General features: G+C 50.9%; 1 protein-coding gene across 11 annotated transcripts in view; it reads right to left on the minus strand.

Moving 5' to 3' along the window:
- The window catches only part of LOC118016615 (prolyl 4-hydroxylase subunit alpha-2), a 44,498-nt gene extending 31,947 nt beyond the window's left edge, over positions 1-12,551 (minus strand). For 4 of the 11 annotated variants that reach the window (XM_035014084.1, XM_035014077.1, XM_035014085.1 and 1 more), the window contains exons 1-2: positions 2,226-2,309; positions 1,554-1,687 (exon numbers count right to left, since the gene is read on the minus strand). The gene's annotated coding sequence lies outside the window, so the exon portion shown is untranslated. Of the gene's footprint in view, positions 1-1,553; positions 1,691-2,024; positions 2,098-2,225; positions 2,310-2,890; positions 2,912-12,492 lie in introns of those variants that run through there. The other 7 variants (XM_035014083.1, XM_035014087.1, XM_035014088.1 and 4 more) reach the window with 5 other exon arrangements.
- Between the last annotated feature and the right edge of the window lie 993 nt (positions 12,552-13,544).

Consider the following 13,544-nt stretch of genomic DNA (forward strand, 5'->3'; position numbering starts at 1 on the left):
CCAATGACCATCTGCATAAAATTAAACTCTTGACAGATCCCAAGAGCCAGGACACACCCACCAGCCCAATGTACACTATCGGCCAGCGTGGCCACAAATCGGCCAAGGTCTTGCGTCCAGCCTCAGAACCTCCCATGGACGAGGGAGGGCAGAGTAAAAAGCGAGGCTCTGTCAGGAAATGAGTACACCCCAGACTCCCTCACCCTAGTCATTCCTCAGGGCTGCACCCACACAGTCTCTCCTTCTGATGAGTATTCACACTCTGAGCTCCTCCTCTGCCACATGGCCAGCTGCCAGCCTGAAGCAGCAATCTCGGGGAGATTATGAGCTACCCACGAGCAAGGACAGTGTCATCACCACCACCTTCCCCTCCTCCTCTCCCTCCTAATTCCACCCCAAGGCACACTCCAAGCAGAAGCCAGGCACAAGGAATGAACAGAGATCAGCTGTGTACAGGCTAAAGCAGTGGCTAAGTAAGCACTCTCCCAGGAACCCCATTTCAGAGCCTCCTACTGGGTAAAAGGACCTATCACAAGTCACAGGCAATGCCTAGTTGTCATCATGTCTGCCTGCTGAGCTCTCAGAGAACGAGGGTGGCCCAACATGACAGCATCTCTGGGATGAGGCCCCCAGCCAACTCACTCCATCCTTGCTACGTGGCCTCCTTGGCTGGGCCGCACAGTGGACATACTTGGCCATCGGAGAATAAGAAAGCCCTAGAAGAAAAGGATTCAAAGCACACTCCTGCGAGCGTGTTGAAGTCAACAGAAGAAGCTGGGCTCTGAGTCCCGGAACCACAGTGAGAGACTGCACCCTAGACACTTCAGGGGCAGTTTAAGCACAGGCCAAAGGAGATCTCGGTTCATTTAACAGAGAACTAAATCACGGAACCTGTTGTTCCAGATGTGATACAGGGTGAGAAGCCGCAGTAGCAGCTTGCAAAAACATTCTACAAATTTTTAGGTGGACAGCGGATCTTGGCAAAATCTGGGACATGCAAGAATGCCCTCAGCTACAAAATGATGTGCCCCAACCCTTGCTCTCAGAACCAGGAGCTCCTGCAAGGGGGCTGAGGCTCTCAGGTCTCAGACAATTCACATTAAGAAGCACAAGCCTTAGGTGTCCCTCTACAGCAGAAGACACCAGCCTCAGTCTTGGGAGGCACACGAATGTTCTACACCATCCTAAAGATGTCACATTAGAATACAAGGCCAGGGGCCCAAGTGTCCTGAAGTAGGAAGTGCCCTGATACCTGCTCATGTTGAGCAGCATCCACATGCAGGACACAGTACCAGGCACTGCCCTCTCACTTGAAACTCTTGTGGATAGGGTCCATGGGCAGCCATCCCCTTAAATGTCCCTTCCTCCTCACCTTGCCTCTACTGGAGTGCCCACGTCTGCTCCCACTCACACGCGCTGTTCCCCTTTATTCAACCTTCCCTCTGACCAGTTCCAGTTCATAGATCACCTCCTCCAGGAAGCCCTCTGGCCTGAAGCACCTGTCCTCTACCAAGGAGCCACAGCCTGGTACTCCCTCCCAGCACAGCACTCACCACACTGTTCTGGACCTGGACTTGCCCAGTGTTCAGTCCGTCTGCCTCACTGGGCTAGCAACTCCTTGCAGTTTCTGACACACAGAAGGGTCCGTTTGTTGAATTAGTTAACTAGTTACCACAGGTCTGCGCAGCTGCTGAGGAAAAACAAGCACGTTGGAAAGAGATGTCTGGGGCGGGGGACTTTCTCAACCAAGAGCCCGTTTCAGGAGCACCAAGCTGGACCCCGCCGGGCCGAGGCCAGAGACTCCCAGCCTTTTGGAGGGAGGAAGGCGGACCTCGCTAACATTAAGCGGCCCCCCGGGGCCCGGCTGACGGCCCCGCCTCCGCCTCCAACCTCTGGCAGCCCTCGGGGCCGGGCCGCCCGTTCCCGTTCCCGGGGAGCCTGACGAGGCTGGACGACCAAGCTCCCCGCCCCGCCCGGCGCGGACGCCCAGGGACCGGCAGGAAGGGCGCCGCTGACCTCCCCACCCTGAGCTCGGGGAGGGCACGCAGGCGGCGAGACAGGAACCCAGACGGGAGGAGACACAGGGCGGAGGGCTCGGGGCTGCGGGCCGGACCGCGCGACCCTCCGGCCCCCAACTCTCGGCCCCGCGCCGGCAGCACGCACGGCCCGCCGCCCCCCGGCCCGCGCACTAGCCCAGCCCCGGCGGCCGCGGGCGGGGCGCTCACCTGGACACGCGCCTCTCCCGGCGTCTCCACAACCTCCCGCGGCGGCGCCCGGCCCGCTCGGCGCCTCCTCCCCGGGCGGCTCCGCCTCCCACCACGGCCGGGCCCCGCCCGCTTGAGCTGTTGCCACGTCCCCACCTCCCGCCCCCCGCCGGCCGGCCCCCCGCCGGCCGCGCCCCCACCGCCCCGGCTCCGCGCCCTGACCGCCTCGGCCGGGGGCCGTCCCCACTAGCGACCCCAGGGAAGGTCCGGGCTGCAGTGCGCGCTGGGGCCGGGCGCCGGGCGCCGGGCGCCGGGAGCGGGTCGGGGGCCGGGCGGGAGCCGCTGTCCGCGCCCTTCATGCGGCCGGCTGCTCGCCGCACGTACACCGCGCCCGCCTCCCCTCAGCCCGCTCCACCTGCGGGACTCGGCCCTCCCTCCTTCTCAGCCCCCCGGCTGCTGCTGAAGGGCCCGCCACCCGATCCTGGCGCCGGTGCGGTGGGGAGCGCCCCTGCCCGCGTGCGACTCCCCCGGCCTCCGCTCCTGCCCATCTCTTCAGGGGTCCTGCTGGGCGCACGGGCTCCTGCTGCCCCTCCCCATCATCACCACCCCCGGGTTACAGGGGGAGGGGGGGCCACGCGGGCCGAGGGTCCGGGTATCAGTGGACTGGACAGACCAGTGGAGAAGACCTTGAAGAAGACGAGAGACCTGGGGTCCACCCACAGGACCAAGCTCCCGAAGGGATTCTGCCTGTCCCCAGCTCCTGTGTTAGGCACTCCTCCTGGTGACGTGTGTGTGTGTGTGGGGGGGGGGGTGATGGGTTGATGAGAAGTGGACCAATCAAAGACTGAGGTGGGGGGTGGCATATTGGGGCCAACTCTTGGTTTGCCCAAACCTTTTCATTCAACAGGGGCCAAAAACAGTGGACAGCTCATTTACCTAGGCCGGTGTGTGAGGGAACGAAGGCTGGGATGCAGCAAAAATCTCAGCCTGAGTTGGAGGAGGCCCTGGCCGGCCGAGCAGGTTCCCACGCCTGCTCTGTGAACCTCTGGTCATGAATGAGGGGAAACACGGTCTGAGAATCTCATCAGGGAACTAGCCCGGAGTGGGAGGTGCCCAGCCTCCGCCCCGGCTGTGTGGGGATATTCCCTATGGCACTCTGTCCAGGCTGGCCGCCCAGCGGTGCAGAAGGCGCGAGCACACACACAGAACTACACACCGCACATATAAAATAAGGAACAAGCCACTGTTCCGGCCTGCGTCGGCCACCAGCCAGAGCTCAGCTAAAACCAAACAGAAACCTTCCTGCATCTGCTACATCCTGTTATGCCACTGGAGCCTCCCTCTGTCTGCCCAGACTTCCCCGACCTCTCCCCAGTCTCAGGAGCTTGCCCTGTGGATCATCCTTTGTCTCTGCTGAAGGTTCAACCTCCCCTTCTCAACTGGATCCTTCCCTTGACCTCTAAATATGTTTAAGACTCTACTGTGGAAACAAAACCCTCATTTGACTCCACCAGCTACTGCAATGTCTCTCTCCTTTTCCACCACAGCAAAATCCCCAGAAAGAACAGTCAGTCCTTGTCCTCACTTCTCCCATCCTGCAGGCTCCGACACTGGGCTTTCTGGAGTCCTCACAACACCAAACCAGGTCTCAGTTAACTCTCTGTAACTTCCAAGTCTCAAAATTCAATAGCCTCTCTTCAGTTCTCTGCGGAAGCCCCCCGCAGCATTTGACTCCCCAGCACTGTGTGACTACTGCCTCCCTGGACCACTCATTTTCCGTGGTTTCCATGGCCCTCTCTTCCCACCACTTGCCCCAGCTTCTGCCCTCCCAGTACATTCTCCCCTCCCCCTCTCCTCCTTACTCAGTAAAGTTTGGGGGTTCCTCAAAGCTCAGGCCTAAGCACCCTACTTTCCTCCTCTCGGATTGCTTCCTTTACACAGATGGCTCGCGTATTTCTCTACACTTGCCCTGACTCCCAAGCTGCAGACTCCTATGACTGCCTGCTGAGCCCACATCTCAATGGAGTGTCCACAGCCACTTCATCCACAACATGCCCACCACTGAATTCATGGCCTCTCTCCTTCTCTCCACACGGCCAACATTCCAACTCCCTGCTTCAGTGAAGGAGCCACCCCCCATCAGGTACCTAACCAGAAGCCTGGGAGTCACGCCCAGCATCTCCCTCTGCCTTGCCCCCAGACCCTGTCTTTCCAGATCCCGTGTCCATTCACTTTTACCACCTAAATCTCTCTCCAATCCATGCACACTGCAGCTATGGTCGTCTCCTCAAAGTTCAGGTCTGAACCCATCACTCCCAGCTTAGTAAACTGCATTGTTCTTAGGAAAAATCCTAGAGGTGGTCTGTAAGGCCCCACATGGCTTGGGCCCTGCTCACTTCTCTAGTTAGGCTTGACCTTCTTCCCATCCCTCTAACGGACCATTCTCCCTCCCCACCACACTCCCAGGCCTTTGTACATGCTTTTCTTTTTGTCTAGAAAATCTTCCCTCCTCTCCAATTAAATCCTTCCCTTACCCTTAGAGGGATTTTTCTCATGTCCCTGGCCAAGTCAAAACCTGCTTTAACAGCCTCCCTTGGCCTATGTGCTTTGTAACACTTGCCACAGTCGATATAGTTGATTGATTGTTTGACTAATGTCTGCCTCCTCCACCAGCCTGGGACCCCCAGGAGTACATTAACTGTGTATTTCTGCCCATGATCATATCATATCCTCAGCTCCGATCACAGAACTGGGCTCAATAAATACTTGCTGACTACATGAAGGGATGGGTGTCTCTTTAATGCCTTGCTCCACCACACACCAGTAGCCAAAGGCCTGGCTAAGTCCTCCACAGGCCCTCAGAGTCCTGCACCCCACTCATTCCTTAGTGCCTGAATCTTCTGTCTCTTATAAGGATACTTGCCATCGAATTTAGGGCCACCTCGGTAATCAAGATGATCTCATCTCATGATCCATAACTTAATTACATCTGTAAAGTCTTTCTTTCCAAATAAGTTCACACGCACAGGGGCCAGGTATTAGGACATGATCATAACTTTTTAGGGGCCACCATTCAACCCACTACCCCTGACATTCCAACATGCCCTCCAGGGACTACTGGGCCTGGGTGAAATCCATGACTCTCAGGTCTGAATCTCTAGCCCAGGCCCACTCCAGACCCGCATAGCCTTTTATTTGCAGCCTCTTGATCGGTGAATTAATTATCTCCCCACACCCTACCCATACCCCGGTGCTCTTTCTGCTCCAGCATTTTCTGTATCCCAGTCATTTCTATCTTTTTCCCCACCACATTCCCCCATTATAGATGTCACCTGGTAGACTAGACTTATCTGCCCACCACCGCTATCCCAAGGGAAGGACCTGGTGTCTCTCCAGGAAGGTTGTCAAAAATACTTGGTTACCCCCTACTCAGTGGACAGGGAACTGGATGAGGTGTGCGGGTATAGCACTTGCCTCTAAGCAGAGGCCTCCTCAGACTGCCCCTGATTTCCCCGGCTTAGCAGTGATCTCAGGGGAAGGGGAGGGGGGCAGGCTGCACTGCTCGGCACTGAGGCCTCCCTGGCTGCTAATGACTCTCACAGACCCTGGCAACCACAGCAGCGATGGTGGCCTGGCCTGGGCCCACCATGAAATTCCCCAGAGCAGGGCCCCTGGGGCCAACCAATGCTGCACAGAAGGCCTTGTATATGTTGACGCACATCTGTACATTGCGGCACATTCAGCATACAGCTGTCCACTGGACTCTGGGACTGCCACCCTCCCCACTCCACAGTTTCTTCCCTTTGGGGACTGAGGAGAGACCGGGTGTCTCAACTGAAGGGTACTTTGACTCCAGGCCGGCAACAGAGGGTAGGAGGTGCAGTTTGAGTGGGGCCACCTAGTGGTGGCCCTACTGCTTCAGAAACAGGGTCTCCCAGGTACTCTGGTCCAGGACCAGCTTGGTGCATGACCCCGGAGACAGGAGAGAGAAACTGGCAGAATCCCCAGGACTCTGTGGGGCCAGCCCTGGACAGAGCCAAGTAGGTCCCCAGAAAGTGCTCCCCAAATCCCTGAGCCCAAGTGGTGCATACAAAAAATAAGACAGGCCCCATGGAAAGTCCCTTGCCAGCTGCCTCCTCCATGGATCTCTGCAGCCCAGAAGAGCAGAGCCACCACAAGCTGGGCTGTCATTACAGGGTGGAGAGAGGAGTCCCAGGGCCTTCGGAGCTGTAATTACCCAGCAGGTCCAGGGCAAGCCCTTGTGATAAAGATAGCAGGCTTACACTTTGGCTTCCCTCCTCACTGCGCACGCCTCCCTTCCATCTTTGGCAAGAAGCTTCAGCTGGTGCAGATGCCCAGAGGGCTGGGAGTTAGCTAGGTATGGTGCTTACAAATCCTGATATTTTGATATATACAGATAAATCACACTTTTAAAAGTCATTATTATTGTAATACAGAGGCCCCTTATTCCTCCTCCCCGAACCCTGAGCCCAAGTTGAGATTGGGTGGGGATTATGGATGAGCGAGGGTTGGGATAGCTATTGGACATCTGACTTAGCTACTTTCTAAAAGGCTGAGAGTGCAGTGGTTTTACTATTTTTTTTAGGCCTTGTCAAAATGTCAGGGAGCCAGTAGAGAAGGTAGGGGAGAAATGAGAGGGAAGGCTGCAGAGGTCCCAGGGGCAGATGACCTGGGAAGAGCACTGGGGGGTTTAGGAACAGGGCCCTGAGGAGAGAGGAGGAGGAGAAGCAGAGCCTGGGGGTGATCAGCAGAGAGCTGGTGCACAGTCTAGATGACAGCTGATGGTGACCCGAACTGAGAAATGGCAATGCATCCAGGGAGAAGTGGGCAGACTTGAGAATTATAAAGAGCTAAAATAGGAAGGGCTGTGTTCGTTCACTCATTTGTTTATTCAACAAACATTTAAGGGCGCCTGGGTGGCTCAGTCGGCTGAGCGTCTGACTCTTGATTTCGTGGGATTGAGCCCCACGTCGGGCTCCATGCTCAGTGCAGTCTACTTCGGATTCTCTCTCCCTCTCCTGCTCTCTCTCTCTCTCTCAAATAAGTGAATAAGTAAAATCCAAAACAAAACAAAACCAAAAAAAACCCAAACATTTATTAAATGTTCTGCTCCCTATTCTGAGCTCCTTTTTGGGGATGAGGACCTATGTCTTGTCCAGAATGAGGGTTTTTCACCCGCGGCTCCACCTCTGCCCTGCTCCCAGAGCAGGTCCTGCTAAAGGGAACCAGTGGTGGCCCCCAGACAGCACAAGAATGGGGAGCGAGTTGGCTACCCACAGAGAACACACCAGCAGCCTTTGAGCTTTCAGACTGACAAGGAATCGTAATCACAATGTCTGGTTTCCTTAATCACCAGACTCCTTCCACCAGAAGGTAACCACCCATTTAGTGATGGTTTCAACACTAGTTCACTAATGTTACCCTTCCTCTCCCTGTGCCTCATATCCCCTCCTATTTTTCTTTTCTTTCTTTTTTTTTTTTTTTACCACTGCATGTTACTCTAATTTTATTGCATTACAAAGACAGAACAGAAACAAATAAAATTAATGGCTTGGATAAACAAATTAATAAACATCTATGAAATATTTGTTACACTAACGAGGAACAAAGGCAGCTGGTGATAAAACACTCTTCTATTACACTGATACACTTAGAAACCCTTTAAAGACTCAGAAGTGTTGAGTCCATCTTGCTATAGTGATACATGTTTATAAGGCACCTTCTGTCCTTTTTGGATGGATGCGATGGGTGTCAGTCTCTCCATCTGTGAGTGTCCCCAGCCCAGTCTAATTTGTGCAAATTCTGTACCGTGTAAGTGGGGGCGCTCCATTCGCATCACAGACGTTATAGACTTACACATTCATTACAACTTTCCAGTAGATCAAAAATAAAGTGAGGTGAAAAGCAGGTATCCTTTGCTGATTCATACAAAATCACCATATGCTTTTGTAGATCTACCTCCACAGACACCTGAGTCACCCCTGTGCCAGAGGCCTGCTTACACCTGCCTCAAAGACCCCAGCCTCTCCTGTGGGCTCTCTCCTGCCCTCCACTCTCCTGCCTGTATCAGGTCTGGTTGTGACTCTGACTCTCCCCCAGTCCTTTGAGTAGACACTATCATCCAAACTTGTTGGTGAGCCCTGTCCTCTGCCCCTGGGGGACACTGCCTGGGACTCCAACCTACCTACCACAGAAAGGCCAGAGCACTCGTTCCTCTAGAGGCCCTGACTACCCGACACCACATCAAACATACTCTAACGCACCCATATCCCACAGAAGTACATTTTATCCGTATCCAGCAAGAACATGGCTGAGCCACAATGGACTAGTTTCCATGACATAATGCTAGCATTTAGTATTTAGACTTCCTTTTCGTAGTTTTCTACATTTTTTTTTCCTGTCCCCAGCATTTGTGTGAACCTATGAGAAGCCTGGTGATCCCTGTGCCTCTGGCACCTGAAAGACACAACAACTTGGCCACAGCTTTTGGTGGAAGGGTCCTCTACCACTAGACACACGGGCACGTGCACACACGCATATGCACACAGGAATGTGCATGAATGCACACGCTTGTGGAACTTGGCCTCCCACACGAGGAGGAAGGAGCCCTCTGCTCTGTACTCTGGCTCTGCCCTTAACCTTGATGCTGACTCAGAACCTGATGTCTTTGAACCAGAATCTGACCTTATCCCTGATCCTGAGCCAGCCAGATAAGGCTTGGAATCAGGAAGATGTCCACCTCCATCATCTTCAGGACCCAGAGCCCAAAGGGGAGCAGGCATGCCTAGGGCAAGGACTCTGCCTGGCTGGAGAGTAAGTAATCCAGGGGGTGAAGGCGGAGAGATGGCTTTCCCACAATGGCTGGGCCATTAGATACTCTGGGGTTTCAGCAGTCCTAGAAGCAAGCTGTGCTCTCCCACCCCAACAGCTCCAGGCCAGGCTGTTCCCCTACCCTCAACAAGACTTGAGATTTTCTCTTGTTCCATCCCGGGACACCTGCAGTTATCTGTGTCCCCAGGCAAAGACACACGGGGCCTCAGAACCCTTTGGGGGAATTCCAGTCCTGCCCAGGGAGCTGCATCTGCAGAAATGAGGACGGCCAGTAGAGGGTGCCTGGAGCCCACCATAGGACACCCAGTTAAAGAAGCAGTCCCTGTCTCCTTCGAAAAGCCCCTTGGGGCCTGATCCAATGCTGTATCTCTCCCACCTGACTACGTTTAGCCAGAACCCTTGCTTAGAGCTGACTAAGCATGAGCAACTGGGGCAGATAGAGCTATTCTCATAGACAAAGACCAATGCTGCGACCTCTAGTGGTGGGGAAGGCAGGGAGGATGTGGGGAGGGTCCCAAAGCCCTTACTCAGCCATGGTGGACCAGGGCCTTTCACAGCCAGTTAAGCTAACTTATAGCTTTACAGGAGGCTCAGGGCATGGGAGCCAGTAGGCCTAAAGAAAAAACAAAGGCTAGTAGTGCTGTGAGGTTAGGGAAGCAGATAGGGGAGACAACCGACAGGATTCTGGCCATATCTAGAATATTCTGGCTCCTGTTGAAATGAGCCCCTGGAGGAGAGGGTCCAGAGGAGCAGCAACAGGCAGTCCTTATGTGGGTTCTTCTAATGCTCCAAGCTGCTTCTGTGATTGGGCAGTTAACATATGGAGCACTTTTCCTGTACCAGGTATAACTAACACTTGACGGACTTGGACAACCTCTGCTAGTCTCTTCAGATCTGTCCTCTTCTCCCACCTCTGCCCCTGCTCTGTGCCCTGGATGCTGACCTGTGTGGATGACATCAACAGGTTCTCCTGCTCTGTGACTTCTAATTGGGTCCAGCCAATGGGGAATACCAAGGAAATACCAATCAGAGGGAGGAAATGGATTTTGGGGAAGTTGCCTACTGCCTATATTTGTGGGCCTGGCTCAGTGATCTGTGTAGCCTCAGGATTGTCTCTGAGCTGCCCTGGCCATGCTAAGGAACGGCTAGGCCCATCTGTTTTAGAAGGGCTTCCGCACGAGGCCACTCAGCCTGAGGCCTCAGAAGCCCACTACACCCTCACTCACCCATAAATTCAGATAAATTTGTTCCCTGGGCTCCCTCTCTGATATTTCCTCCTTTCCACAATCTTCTGCCCCTAAGTTCTAGCCTCTTTGGCATTCCTGAACTCCAAACCCACCCCGCACCCCATCCCTGTCTGGTAGGACTGATGCTTTCTGCTTGGTCTCTCCCCGCCATTCCTCCACCATGCAACAATGTAGGAAATGCCCCCAGGGAAAAAAACAGGGTAAATGTGGAACTCAACATACATTATTCCCTTTTCTCAAGGACCATAATCCTTCAATTCTTACCTGTATTGGTTGTTCTCCAATGCAACGACAAATGGTTGTTTTATATATTTTGTTCAATTGTTATAGTTGTTTTTGGCAGGAGGATTAGTCTGATATAACCTACCATTATGGCCAGAAATGGAAGTTTTATTCAGTACAATTCTGATGCCAGTTTAGAAAGAACTGGAGATGGGTAGCCCCTACTGGCCCAGCTGCTTTCAGCTAAATTAGATTCCTAGACATGTGTGGCATCAGATCCACATCCTGAATTAGGGCTGCCTATTTTCCTTTCCTTTCCTTTCCTTTCCCTTTCCCTTTCCTTTCCCTTTCCTTTCCTTTCTTCTTTTAAACTTTTATTGGATTCCAAACATGACTGAGTAATTGGTAATAAACTTACTTCTCTACTGTAAACAACTATAAAACTAGATAAAACATTTATAGCAACTGATTACAGGCATTGGACATCAAATAGCTTTGATCCTTGAGAAGGAAAACAAAAGGTGAATTCCACATGCACTGAAGTTTTTGCCTGGGGCACTTTCCAAGCTATGGCAGAGGAAAGTGGAACCCATATGGTGCAATGGTCTCACTGGGTGAAGAAACAGATATCAGAGATAAAAGACGAAGAGTTGGATGAATTTGAGGGGCAGGGCAACAAAGAGGAGGGAACCACGTGGAGAAGGAGCTCTAGAAATACGCGTAGAGGTTGTCTTGAGATTTCGCCTAAGTTGCATGCGTGCAGGGAAGGCTCTATGAGGACTGGTGGGTTAAAAACTCTGGGTCTGTGGGGTGCCTGGCTGTCAGTGCAGCATGTGACTCTTGGTCTTGGGGTCGTGAGTTCCAGCTCAATGTTGGATGTGGAGCCTACTTAAAAACCAAACCAAACCAAACCACAACTTCTGGGTCTGTGAACTAAATGGGGATTCCAGAGGTCACACAGGCCAGCCAGAGTGGAAAGACCTTGCTGAACACGATGAGCATTTAATTAAAATCACAGAAAGTCCATGCCATAGGAATAGGAACTACGCTAGCCATTTTGTATGCACTACTTCACACTCACCCTAACAAAGCCTAAAATCAAGCCTCAACAGGATCACATCAAGCCTCAAATACATTTACTGCCTACCGTAACAAACTCAGCACTCTGTAAAGGAGACAGCATAATCCAGACTCTCAACAATGTACCATCTACAATTCCCAGCATACATTCAAACATTACCAGGCACATGAAGAAGCAGGAAAATATAATCCATAACCAGGAAAAAAAAATAACGCATAGAAACAGATCCAGAGATAATAGAGATATTGGAATTAGCAGATAAAGACTTTAAAACAGCTATTGTTCCCTGGGCTCCCTCCAAGAATTTTAAATGGTAAGATGGATATAATAAATAGATGAGTCATCTTAGCAGAAAAATGGAAACTAAAAAGGAACTTAATGGAAATTCTAAAATTGGAAAATATCAAAATTAAAATTTTACTAGGTAGGCTTAAGAGGAAAGGAGACACTGAAGAAAACAAGTTCAGTGAACTTGACATCAAGGCAATAGAAACGATCTAAATGGAAACATAGAAACATATACAATAGAAAGAAAAAGAAATGAAACAAAAACAAAAAGAACAGAACCTCAGTGAAATGACTTTGAAACAGTATCAAGCCATCTAATGTACATAAAATGGGAGTCCCAGGAGAGGAGAAAGAGACTGAAGCAAAATTTAAAAAAAAAAAAAAAAGTGGCTAAATTCTAAATTTGGTTGTAAAAATTATTAACTCACCACCACTAGAAGTTTAGGATTCTAAAACCCCAAGTGGGATAAATGCAAAGGAAACCACGCCTAGGTGCATCATAGTCAAATATCTTAAAACCAAAGATAACACCTTAAAAACAATGAAAAAACACAAACATATTACATTAAGAGGAACAATGATAAGGATTACTATTTACCTCTCATCAGAAGTTAAGCAAGCCAGGGGCGCCTGGGTGGCTCAGTCGTTAAGCGTTTGCCTTGGGCTCAGGTCATGATCCTGGGGTCCTGGGATCGAGTCCCGCATTGGGCTCCCTGCTCGTCGGGAAGCCTGCTTCTCCCTCTCCCACTCCCCCTGCTTGTGTTCCCTCTCTCGCTGTGTCTCTCTCTCTGTCAAATAAATAAATAAAATCTTTAAAAAAAAAAAAAAAAGTTAAGCAAACCAAGAAACGTGGAAACATAGAATGATATGTTAAATAATAAATATACTATGGAAAAAAAACCACCTAGAACTCTATATCCAGAGAAATTATCTTTAAAAAGGGGATGAGAAATAAAGTTATTGCTGAGAGAATTCATCACCACTGGACCTGCCCCACCAGAAATGTGAAAAGAAAATTTTAAGGCTGAAAAGAAGTGATACCTGACAGAAATTCGGCTCTAAAAAAAAAGAACCAAGACTATCACTAAATATAATAAGTAAATATAAAATGTTTTCTGGTTTCTTAAATTACTTAAGACAACTGACTGTTTAAAGTGAAAACAGTAACTATGTACTATGGAGTTGATGACATTTGTACAAGTAAATGTACAAGGACACTAACATAGAGAGGGGTAAAGGTAAGTGTGTTATGGCAAGGTTCTTACATTATATAAGAAGCAGTATTTATCCTTTATTCCTTGCCTTTATTTTCCATTTTATTATCATTTTTCTAGTTACAACCATAATACAAATTTATTTATATAAAATTAAAACTAGACTAATACATAACCTAGAAAATGTAAATGTCCCAAAGTGCTATTATCAGCAATAACAACTATCAATAGTTTACACTGTATTTCTGATACTTTTTATCTCTGTGTAATAGAAAAACATATTTAAAATGTTTACCTTGGGGCGCCTGGGTGGCTCAGTCAGCTAAGTGTCTACCTTCAGCTCAGGTCATGATCCCGAGGTCCTGGGATAGAGCCCCTGTCCTCATCCGGCTCCCTGCTCAGTGGGGAGTCTGCTTCTCCCTCTCCCCATCCCCCC

This window comes from Mirounga leonina, unplaced genomic scaffold, assembly GCF_011800145.1.
Source record: "Mirounga leonina isolate KUSES-001 unplaced genomic scaffold, KU_Mleo_1.0 Mir_168, whole genome shotgun sequence".
Classification (NCBI taxonomy): Eukaryota; Metazoa; Chordata; class Mammalia; order Carnivora; family Phocidae; genus Mirounga; species Mirounga leonina.